This window comes from Sinocyclocheilus grahami, unplaced genomic scaffold, assembly GCF_001515645.1.
Source record: "Sinocyclocheilus grahami isolate Dianchi unplaced genomic scaffold, SAMN03320097.WGS_v1.1 scaffold248.1, whole genome shotgun sequence".
Lineage (NCBI taxonomy): Eukaryota > Metazoa > Chordata > Actinopteri > Cypriniformes > Cyprinidae > Sinocyclocheilus > Sinocyclocheilus grahami.
Window position 1 is genome coordinate 324,940 of NW_015505427.1, and position 11,587 is coordinate 336,526.

General features: G+C 40.8%; 1 pseudogene; it reads left to right on the top strand.

Annotated features, from left to right (window-relative positions):
• Positions 1 to 11,587, top strand: part of LOC107598205 (partitioning defective 6 homolog gamma-like) — a 59,378-nt pseudogene that overhangs the window by 46,355 nt on the left and 1,436 nt on the right.

Consider the following 11,587-nt stretch of genomic DNA (forward strand, 5'->3'; position numbering starts at 1 on the left):
TGAAAATAAATTATGTTTATAGTGAATGCCCCTATAAATGGTCTTGTTTTAATCCAAATGATGCGCGTGCTAAGTGAACATCAAAGATCACACAACAGAAGTGCTCTCTCTCTCTCTCTCTCTCCCCCTACCGTTAAGTAACTTGCGCATTGTTTTACTTACTTGTTTTTTACATAGCTGACCGTACTACAAACTTTCCAGTGATGTCTGTGAGAAAGGTATATTCACTCGACAAGCTCGCGCATCTGCGCCGATTTGTTTATCAGCTCGCGCACATCAGCTATACAGGTGTTAATACTGAATGTTTAACGTTGTATTCATTGCATACATATACTTCGTAGTAGACATCCTTAACTCCATTCTGCTGTCTGTTGTTGGTGTTTCTTTGTCTGAATATGGCGCTTATCACATGCTGTGTGGTATCGGAGTTTGGTATCGGGGCGTTTTAACGAGTACAGGAGACCAGTATTGGGCCCGATACCGATATCGGTGCATCCCTAATTCTCATTAACTAGTTGCTTATTAGCATGCCAATTATTAATATAAGGGCTGTTTATTAGTACTTATAAAGACCATATTCTACATCCCTAATCCTAAACGGTACCTATACATAACAACTACCTTACTAACTATTAATAAGCAGCACATTAGGAGTGTATTGAGGCAAAAGTTGTAGTCGATGGTTTGTTAAAGCAAGAATAGGACCTTAAAGGGGTCATATGATGCGATTTCAATTTTTCCTTTCTCTTTGGAGTGTTACAAGCTCTTGGTGCATAAAGAAGATCTGTAAAGTTGCAAAGACTAAAGTCTCAAATCCAAAGAGATATTCTTTATAAAAGTTAAGGGTCAACCACTCCCCCCTTAAACGGCTCGTTCTAACACGCCCCCACATATCTACGTCACGATGTGGGAAGATTTGCATAACGCCACCCAAATGTTCACACAAAGAAAGAAGGCGTAACTTTTATTCTCGCTGTAGCCACCAGCGCCATGCTGTGGAGACGCTGTGTTTCATTGTGAAAGCGAAACTACTTTGTTTTGTTTGGTAAAAGAGGACGATATCGCTTCGTCATGCCTGGAGCTGATCCGTGCTGGTCGCTGAGGAAATACATCAACTTTGCGCTGTGGATCGCCGGATCGGCTTTCACCGTGGACGAAGCGAAGTACAGCCCGGGGTCGTCACATGTGGTTGCCACAAGCTCCTTCGTCGAATCCGCTGGCCGTGCCGTTCTCAAGCCCGCCGCCACTCACTCTTCAGAGCACACCTCGCTTTTCAGACCGATGAGCTTTGTAAAAATCTACGCGTTTCAGAAAGGCAGGGCATAGAGGAGAAACAATAATGTACAGTATGTGGAAAATAATGTGTTTTTTTTCACCTTAAACCGCATAAACACATTTCATTACACCAAATACACAAAATAATGTTCTTTTTAGCAACATCATATGACCCCTTTAAAATAAAGTGTGACCAAATACGTATTAAAAGTATTGTTTGGCTAAATTCATACCTTACAATTCATTTTTTATGTAAAAGCTGCCATAGCTTTCAAATGTAAAAGAGCCAGAAAGAAGAGAATAGTTAACAATTTGTTGTGCAAGGAATTGTTGGCAGTAGTAGATGCTCACTTGCTTATGTTCACTTTGTAATTCCCCTAGAAACAGCACTGCATCAGGGGCACATGTGGCATCTCAATTTCAGCATAGTCTGATTTGGGACATCAAAATTCTCACATTCTATTTAGGATGCATTGGGACATTGCGCTGGTTTCAATATTTCTATCATCTGACTTAATAAGAAAGCAACAACAAAAAAAATCCTCAAACCTGCGTGGCCTTTTCGAACAGGATCAATGCATTGCTGTGTCTGAAATACTCAGCCAAATGTGTTAAGTTGTTGCTTGCCAATTAGCAAAGACTTTTATCTCCAGTTACTTTACAGTCCACTGATTAGTGGGGGGATCTCAACTAAGTAGCCTTAGGTTAAGTGGTTTGTGTAAGGGCACAATAACGACCAAGCACAACTGTGATGATGGTAGTAATTCTCTAGTTTCTTGTGAGAGAACCTGCATCTTGAACCAGCGTATTTACATCAAAATATGTTGGTTCATTAGTGTCGTCCACCTAATGATTTTGATTTAGTCTGTAACTCTTTGTTAGATAACAGATTCAGCTGACCGGCTTGAGGTCAAAACAGATCCATCTCTCAGCAGAAATCTGTGGGCCACCTGCAAATCTCTGCTGCCGTGCGGTTGAGGAGTTCAGCTGTGAATGTGGGAGAAGCCAGTTAAACCAGATGCTGTTGCTCTGGAGAAATTGACAGCTTGAAGCGTTTGATAGGACCCTTGGCTGAACTTGTGTAGCAAGACTGTGTGACCATGAGGTGTCATTTATGTTTTTATGATGGAAAATTAAGTTTCATTGTTATATTTCTTAGTTCATTCATAATTTGTTGGTTTTTATCAAAATATTAGATAAAGAAAGATTACTTTGGCTTTATGAAGTCCGGTATCTGTTTTTAATGTATTTAGACCTCATCTGTGTGTGTGGGTGAGTGAGTGTGTGTTACGTGCTAGACGTGTCTACACGTGAGCTTCATCATGGCAAACCGAGGCAGCGGAGCGAGGCGGAATCTGAGATCTTGGCACACATTTCAGCAGGTCTCATTCAGGAAGTGGGTTGTGAAAGGGTGTGTGTTGAGTACAGGTGTGGAAGACTAGCCTCAACCTGCCCAGACCTTCAGAACACTTTCTCAGTAACATCAGGAAGAAAGACACTCGTCCTGATAAGGCATGACTGGCTCGTGTGGCTGACACTCCTGGCATCTTAAAAAAATGTTTTTGTTGAATCGTTTACTTAAAGACTCCTAATACTTTCCCTGCAAGTCTCCGTTTTTGTGTGGGAATGTGACTTCAGACCCTCACCAAAAGTAAACATGAAGAAACCGATTCTTTCAGGAGTTCTAACTTGCCATGAATGCAGTATTTTCTCATTATTTATGTAAAGACTGCAGCATCATTTTCTCTCATAAACCGCAGCATAATTCAAAGCTTAGACTCTGCAGAAAAGCAAATTGCAGTGAAAGCATTTTTTTGCTGTGGTTTGGAATCATTTTCATCATTGGTTTCTCAACATTGTTTTTGCCTTGCATTGTGAATAGTTCATCCTTTTTGGAAGATGATACAGTGAAGCTATTTAGTTACTGTTTCCAAACCAACATCCATTTTCTTCTACATTTTTATTTATTTATTTGGCTTATTATGAAAGGGCATTGTACTTGAGTAGTTGCAATATACACGTGACTATTCTTAAACAAAATCTTAAACTTTGTGAAATGCCAACAGAATGATGGTATAATATTTGAATGACTGAAAATGCTACCATGGTTGTATGGGTATTAAAGGGGTCATATGATGCTTTTTTTAAAGATCATTATTTGGTATATTTGGTGTAACAGAATATGTTGACATGCTTTAATGTTCAAAAAACACATTATTTTTCAAATACTGTACATTATTGTAGGTCCTCTATGCCCCTCACTCACAAAAACTCTGCATTTGAACAGTCAATGGCAAATACTTAAACTAATAACAAAACAGTAGCTGATTCAGAAGCGCCAGATTGTCATAGCAAAGTCAGAATGACCTCCTCTCCTAGATTCACGAAACGATCGTCCATAAAATTCATTGCTGTTCTGTTGTTAGTCATCTTAAAGATTCCTAAATGCATCTACTTTCGGAAGGCCAAATAAAGTGCTTTTGCTTTCGCCTAGAAACACACAGCGTCTCTCTGACGTGCTGCTTCAACACTAACTGCGGTTACTGAAACCACGCCTTCTTTCTTTGCGTGCACATTTGGGTGCATTATGCTAATATTTCCACATAGTGAGGTAGATATGTGGGGCCGTGGTAGAACGAGATGTTTTAGGGGGGCGTGGCAGAGTCTTAACTTTGATAAAGTATATCTCTTTGGTTTTGAGACTTTAGACTTTGCAACTTCAGGGATCTTATCTATGCACTATCAGCTTGTAACACTCCAAAGAGAAAGGAAAACTTAAAATCGCATCATATGACCCCTTTAAAGTTAATAATAAAGTTCATGTGACACATTTTAGTTCTGTAACATATGACGTATTTTGGATTCAAACAGGATCTTATTCAAAAAAGATAGGGCTGGACTTGGTTTTATCCATTTGTGAGTGAAAAGTGGTCTCTATATGAATAAAGGAAAGGGGCTGAAAAAATAGTAAGGATTGGTGACCAACTAAAAAGGAGAGTAATTTCAGAGGCATGATGAAAGATTATGAAAACAAATTGTATTTTTCTGTGGAACAGTGTGCTCATGAATTAAAGAATCTATGACGAAGAACAGTCAAGAAAGTAAATTAATTTTGAATTTTAAGTAAAGTAGTAAGCACTTGCTTTATTTCTATAGTCCACTTTATAAATTCTGCTAACTATGAGTAACATGTCAACTAACTCTCATTAGACTATTAGTAGACCGCTAGTAGACTGTTAAGTTTAGTAAAACAAATTTACATTTACATTTAGTCATTTAGCAGACGCTTTTATCCAAAGCGACTTACAAATGAGGACAATAAAAGCAGTCAAAACGAACAAAAGAGCAACAATATATAAGTGCAAATGACAAGTCTCGGTTAGCCTAATGCAGTACACGTAGCAAGTTGTGTGAGTATATATGTATATATATGTATATGTGTTTATATGTGTATATATATATATATATATATTATACACACACAAAGAAAAACAAGTAGATGGAATAGAAAAAAATAGAAAGCTAGTGTTTGTTTGTTTTTTGTTGTTTTTTTAATAAAAAAATAAAAAAGAAGATAAATATAGATAAAATAGAATAGAAAGTGCTAGAGTTAGAGGGTCAAATAAAGGTCAAATTGGCTGCAAAGTTGCAAAGCTACTTATAGTGAACAGAATGGCTGAAGTGGACTATCAAAATAAAGTGTTACCAACTGGGGTAAAACTTTTTTTCAGTTGTAGAGGTACATTGTGTTAAGTTTGTTTAAAAGTGATTTAATGGAAATAACCAGAATGCCCAATGTATTTGTGCCATTTTTTTTAAAATAAAAAGTGGTCTGCATCTACTTCAACCTAAATCCATTTCCCTAGAAGTTTCTTAGCTCGACTTGGGTGCAAGGAATCTTTTCACCCTGTTTATCTGATTAGCCTAATTTTTCTTTCCTCCACAAACAGCTTTAAAGGGACAGATTGCGGGTGTCATTAACACCTTAATCCTCCCTCATTCCTGCACCCCCTCTAAACCCGGTGCTGTTTGGTGTCACCCGTGACAGTGAGAGATTAGAGAGCAGATCTGGAACGTCTCACTTAGCAGCTTGTTTGGGGGGTTGGGATCATCTCAAATGCAGGATGAGGTCAGAGCCAGATGAGGACTCACCCGCTAATCACTGATGAGTCAAACTCACACCGCATGACCTCTGGGAGCGCTGCAGGAGTACAGTGTAGCAGATAGCAAATCTGTGGATTAAATGGAGTTTTAGGATATCATTGCCCCGTCCACTTGCACTGAATGTGCCTGCTTTGGTTTTTAATACATCATTGTATTGGCATTGCATTATTAACAAAATACACCAAAGTGTCACCTTACCATAGTAAAGCAGTAAAAAAAAATCTTATGTATAAAGAGTGGTGCCACAATGCCAGGGATCTGCAGGTCATTGCCAGTGTGTTGCTATGCAGTTTCTGTTGTATTCTGAGTGGTTGCTTAGTTGCCAAGTCAAAAGCATCCCACCCCCTCTAAGTATCCCTGCAAATGGCTTAGGTCCCTCTTTTAATCTAAATCTATGGCAATTATTTGCCTATTTTATCATCCATCAGACATACATTGTAAGTTTAATCACTTAGAAACAGACTGCGAACCCAAAGTATGAATGCCAATAATGGTGACATTTGTATTGGCAAACACACCTAATGATATTTTAAAATTGCATATCCGTAATTACATTGATTCATCAATGGTGCATTACAAGAAGGGGCAAATCTCTCAGACAACTGTCACTATAAATCTTTCAAAATGCAATTTTATTTCTTCTATTAACATCTTTTCTACTTGAATGATGATTTGGCTCATCACAACTTGTCTTGCTTGTGTTGGGAAGAGCTTTTCCACTGATGGTGACAGGTGCCTACAAACACAAGGTTAACGTTGATGGAGCATAGCAGTGTTTCTCTTCATTATTGTCTTAAAGGAATAGTTCACTTAAAAATGAAAATGATTCCATAATTTACCCATGCTCAAGCCATCCTAGGTGAATGACTTTCTTCTTTCAGATGAATACAATCAGAGATATATTAACTAATATCCTGACTCTTTCCAACTTTGTAATGGCATTGAATGCTGCCTGAGTTTCTGAAGCTCCAAAAAGAACATCCATCCACCCATCCATCATAAAAGTAATCCATACGACTCCAGTGGGTTAATGAATGCCTTCTGAAGCGAAGCAATGGGTTTTTGGAAAAAAAATATCCATATTTAAAACTTTATAAACTATTATCACTGACTTCCGTTAACTTCTGTGTTCACGAGTTACGACATATGATAACCTTTTGAGTTGTTTGGCTATACTGTAGATTTGTGTTCATATCAATTTTAAAATGTGCCTCCACATTCGTCAGTTCTCACCTTAGCTTCTGTTACATCTATGTCCTACATCATGCACTGGATGGCTTGAGGGTGAGTAAATTATGGGATAATTTTTGGATGAATTGTTCCTTTAAGGGTCACATCAGCTTTGATCATGGTACTAGGTCTGGAGACCCCAGCAAAAGCAAATATTTTTTTCATACAGAATCAAATGAAGAGTTTTCAACCTGGGCCATGTTTTGTCTTTGTTCATCGGGGCTGAAGCTGATCAGTTTCCTCTTACTCATGCATATGAGGTCATAAATGTACCACCGACACACACCACAGCGTGAAGAGGGCAACCAGTGCATCCTGAACCATGTTCTGCTTCCTGACTGTCTTCCTCAGTTCCCCACATCTTTTTGTTAGCACTGAACACACTTCATAACCAGACATTTACTTTCAACCTCAGTGCTTTACGTGATCACTGGTAATAGCCTTTATTTACATTTCCATGGATGTTACGTACTGGCAGCCATACTGATTATGTCATGTAATGATAGGACATGCTTAGTTATGTGTTGGGCCTAAATGACTCTTGGCAGTCATGTCCTAAACTTGGCCACACTTGCAGAACATATGGGGGGTGGATAACAAGGTTAAACACTGAGCATATGTTTTTCATGTAGAGATGGTTTATGTGCAGAGCTGCATTGAGAAGCATGTGAATTGCACAGTGGACGTACAACCTGTACATTTGAGCTGAATTCCTTCTTTACCAGGGTAGACTTGGTGGAATGTCTAAAATAACTTTCGTAGTTTGGCTACCTGTTAAAAGCAGTCCTAATGCAACATCGCAAAAAGATGGCAAGGGAGCTTAATCTCCCGTCACAGTCTCCACCCTTCACCGCAGCCTGCTAACTTCTCCCAGATGTGTATGTCAATGCACTGTGGGTAACACGAGTTCAAACTCATAGGGGTGTGTAGGAGCCTGCATAAAGAGCTCTGCTGAGTGTGCACCCATGAAGGAGGGGCTTCGTGCCTTTAATCTCTCTCAGGGTACAGAGAGAAGCCAAAAGCCATCGCTCCATTCATACAGGGAAATTTGAGTGCGACGGTTTAAAGCAAACACAGACGGACTGTCCCAGGGGGCTCTGTCTGAGAGCCATTACCCCTGATTCTGCATTGCGGTGAACCCTCGAGTACCTGTGTCTGCTTTATATGTATATAATCAGATAATAGTTATGGAAATCAACGTTCTGTTTGTCAGGGTAATATATAGTCTTCTCATCGCGAGCTGGTTGGCCTCACAGGCAAGGTATTGTCATCCAGAATTGTGTTGAGTAATGCACATCACTTTGTTCACTCGTGGCTTCGGTGGATGACTCCCACCAAGAGCATTCTTCACCAGCATGACAGTGACAGCAAGCACAAATAATAGAACCCAGACAGGAATTTGGGCAGGGTGTTTTGGAAATAGGAAAGTGGATCGCATTGGCAGTTTCAGCAGAACACACGGTAGGAAATGCAGGAGAAAATGGGAAAATAAACGGTGTTGGTAGGCATAATGATTGGTCGTAAAACTCTTTTGAGTCCTGCTTTTATGAGCATTTGTAAAAAATCCAACGGAACTTGAAAAGGGGTCCCTTTCAGTGTGAAAGTTAACGAGAGGTGGGACGAAATGAACAAAGGCCTGAGATCTCGCCCACTCCTCTTTCCCACACCCACCCGTGGGTGACTGAGGGGGACCGTACTGCTACGGTCAACTGATGAGTTATGCTTCAAACATGTTGTGGGTCATCTCAGTTAAGTTGTGAAACAACTTCTGCATTCCTAGTTGAGGCACTGTGTGGTGGAATGTAGGGTTTATTCCTACCAGGCTCACCCACCACATCTTCAGTGACCCCTGACACTTGGACTGGGCCCCTTCCCATGGAGCCTAGTCAGGTGACTGCAGTGCAAGGCACAGCATTGAAACATTACTTTATTCATTTGAGCTGTCTATTTCTGAATGACAGCATATGATAAATTTTTTCTCTGCTTTCTCTGGGCAGAGTTAAATGTTTGTAGGCCTTGTTTGCCTAATCTCTGCAACCACAAGACAAATGCTAGTTTGAAAATCAATGTTTTTCAAAAAGAAAAAAAATACAGTTTTGCCCTCAAGTTAGTATTGTAGACAAGTCCATAACCCAAATTTCCACCATTTCGTGCCGAAACCTTTAATGAACAGGATTGTGGTTTGCAACATTTGTTTGTATAATAGAATGTATGAAATAATGATTTGGGCATGTTGTTCATCAGCTATTGACTCAACATCCCTCTCTTTTATGAAAACTGCCAATTAATGAAACCTTCTTGGGCAATATTGTTGCCTTTCTTGAACCTGTAGACTTTGTTTTCTGTCTGGTAGGCACTGGGCCATTCACTTTCCCCTGGAAACGGCCAGCTGTCCTTTGATCACTGAACTGAATTTGTTTTCCCATCATGCATCAGTGCAGTGAGGATTACTCTGTCAGGAGTAGTTTAGGCTTGGTGACTTATTGGCTTGCCCTTACTCTCAGTTCCATTGGAGGTTAAAGAATCCACATTGGGTCTGTGCCGATACCAGCCCGTACTGGTCACCGGGAGACAGAATGGAAAATCCAGTGGAGTCTAGTTTCTGCCAGGCAAACCTAAAAAAACACATTCATTGCCCCAACTCCAAGTCCCAGCTTCCAGGATCAACTTTGTATTTGCTTACCTACAAATTACACCTTTCACCAGTCCCTAAGTTCCGTTAGATGTTCAAAGTTCTTCTCAGAAAAAGAGAGTTGAGGGTGGACATTTGGAGAACAGTACCCTCCTAATGAAGGCCAGAAGCAGAAACACTTCAATGTGTTTCCTATCAAGAGACTTGCAGTTGTGGCTGAAATTCCAGGACATAATAAAAGCCTGTCTGGACTCAATCAAAATAATCAGGCCGACAAAGAGTCAAACTAAGAACAACTGCGGCTGGATGCTTTGAGGAAAATTCGGAAGCTTTGTAAAACCATTTTTAAAAATTGATTTGAGAGTAATTGAACACAAGGTGGGCATTTTCTTGCCTTTATTTCCCTGAGAACTCATGCTGGGCAAGTCAGTTAAACTTGCACTGGAAACTATACCTTATATCCACAACGAACAGTCCAGGTGTGGTTGCTGTCTGACTCAGCACAGAGGGGGATAAAAACATCATAAGCAAGTTATGTTAGTGTTCAAAGAGAAGCCTTATTAAAACATTCTGTGCTACTCAAGTTATATTCTATCATTAGTCTCACAAGTACCTCACCAAGGTAAGCAGGTCCCCCGTCCCTATAGGGGCATTTCAATAATGCATTTCTGTTTTAAGATGTGTTGTGTCAGTAGGACTTGTGATCACACTTGATCTCTTAGGGTGCTTTCACACCTGCCCCGTTGTTTCGGAAACCTGGCTCGTTTCTCCCTTAGCTCAGTTCGTTTGGGCAGATGGGAACACGGCAATCGCGCTTGAATCCGCGCCAAAACAATCGGTCCGAGATCGCCTGAACGAGGTGGTCTCGGCTCGATTGAAAACGAACTCTGGAGCGGTTCGGTTGTAGTGAGAAAGCAATTCGATCTAACGGACCAACGAACCAGGCTATATCACAATGTATACTGGGTAATTACGTAAGTTCCGTGAAAAGCATTAGCTTTGTTGTTTTGCTAATACTTCAAAATGAACCTGTGAATGTCTGTGGGTGAGCACGTCTTCGCCATTCAAAATAAAAAAGCGCACTTTTTCATTTTATAATGCCAAACAAAAAAAACAACAAAGGTAAGCAGGTCCTGTTGTCATTCCATCCTGACGGATGACAGCCGTGACAGCAGTGGAATCCCGGAAAATAAACCGTGGAACTTTGACCAATGAGAGAACAGTTTACTCGCACGTGACTTGTATTAACAAATTTGGTCCGTTTAGAAACTTTGCCGTGTGAACGCAAACCGCACCAAGAATAAAATGCAACATTGAAAATATTTTTAATCCCGGTTTTGGAACAAAGCTATCGATCTACAGGTGTGAAAGCACCCTTAATCTACGTGCTCCAGTAACATGGAGTTCTTACAGCACTTATCAGCATACATCAGAACATGCAGATACCTTCATCTCAGCTGAATACCTTCAACAGAGACCGTTGTGTTCTGTCACTAGTTGAGGGTACGTTTTTGTAATGATGGCCTCAAAGGTGGCCTCAGGTTTTGAGTTAACTTGCCAGAAAAAGCATACATCAATCCATGGAGCATCTGAGGGGTATAAACCGTCCGGCAGGTCTGATTAGATTTGCTTGCTTGTCCTCATCAACTTTATATGAAGCTTTACTTTCCAACAATACAAAGGCTGAAGTTTAACAAACTGATCCAATCTCTTGCTTTACCATGTTTCTGTACATGCTTGAGGCTTAAGCTTCAAATGCAAAAGTATTAACAGTTGTCATTCTTGTTTACTCTTGCAGAAGAGGTTGACTACAGCAACTTTGGTACCAGCACTCTGACCCGGAAAAAGAAGGCTGTGGTCACTCTTCGCAACGACCTGAACCGCAAACGGCCCCACATCCGCATTGGCATGCCTCAGGATTTCCGTCCTGTGTCGTCCATTATTGACGTGGACATCCTTCCTGAATCTCACCGGAGAGTTCGACTCTACCGGCATGGCTCGGACAAGCCCCTGGGATTCTACATCCGTGATGGAACCAGTGTCCGTGTCACACCCCACGGCTTGGAAAAGGTCCCAGGTATCTTCATTTCCCGTCTGGTACCTGGAGGCCTGGCCGAGAGCACGGGCCTGCTGGCCGTCAATGATGAGGTCTTGGAGGTCAATGGCATCGAGGTGACAGGAAAAACGTTGGACCAGGTGACTGACATGATGATCGCAAACAGCCACAACCTTATCGTGACCGTGAAGCCGGTGAACCAGCGCAACAATGTGGTGCGCAGCAGTCGT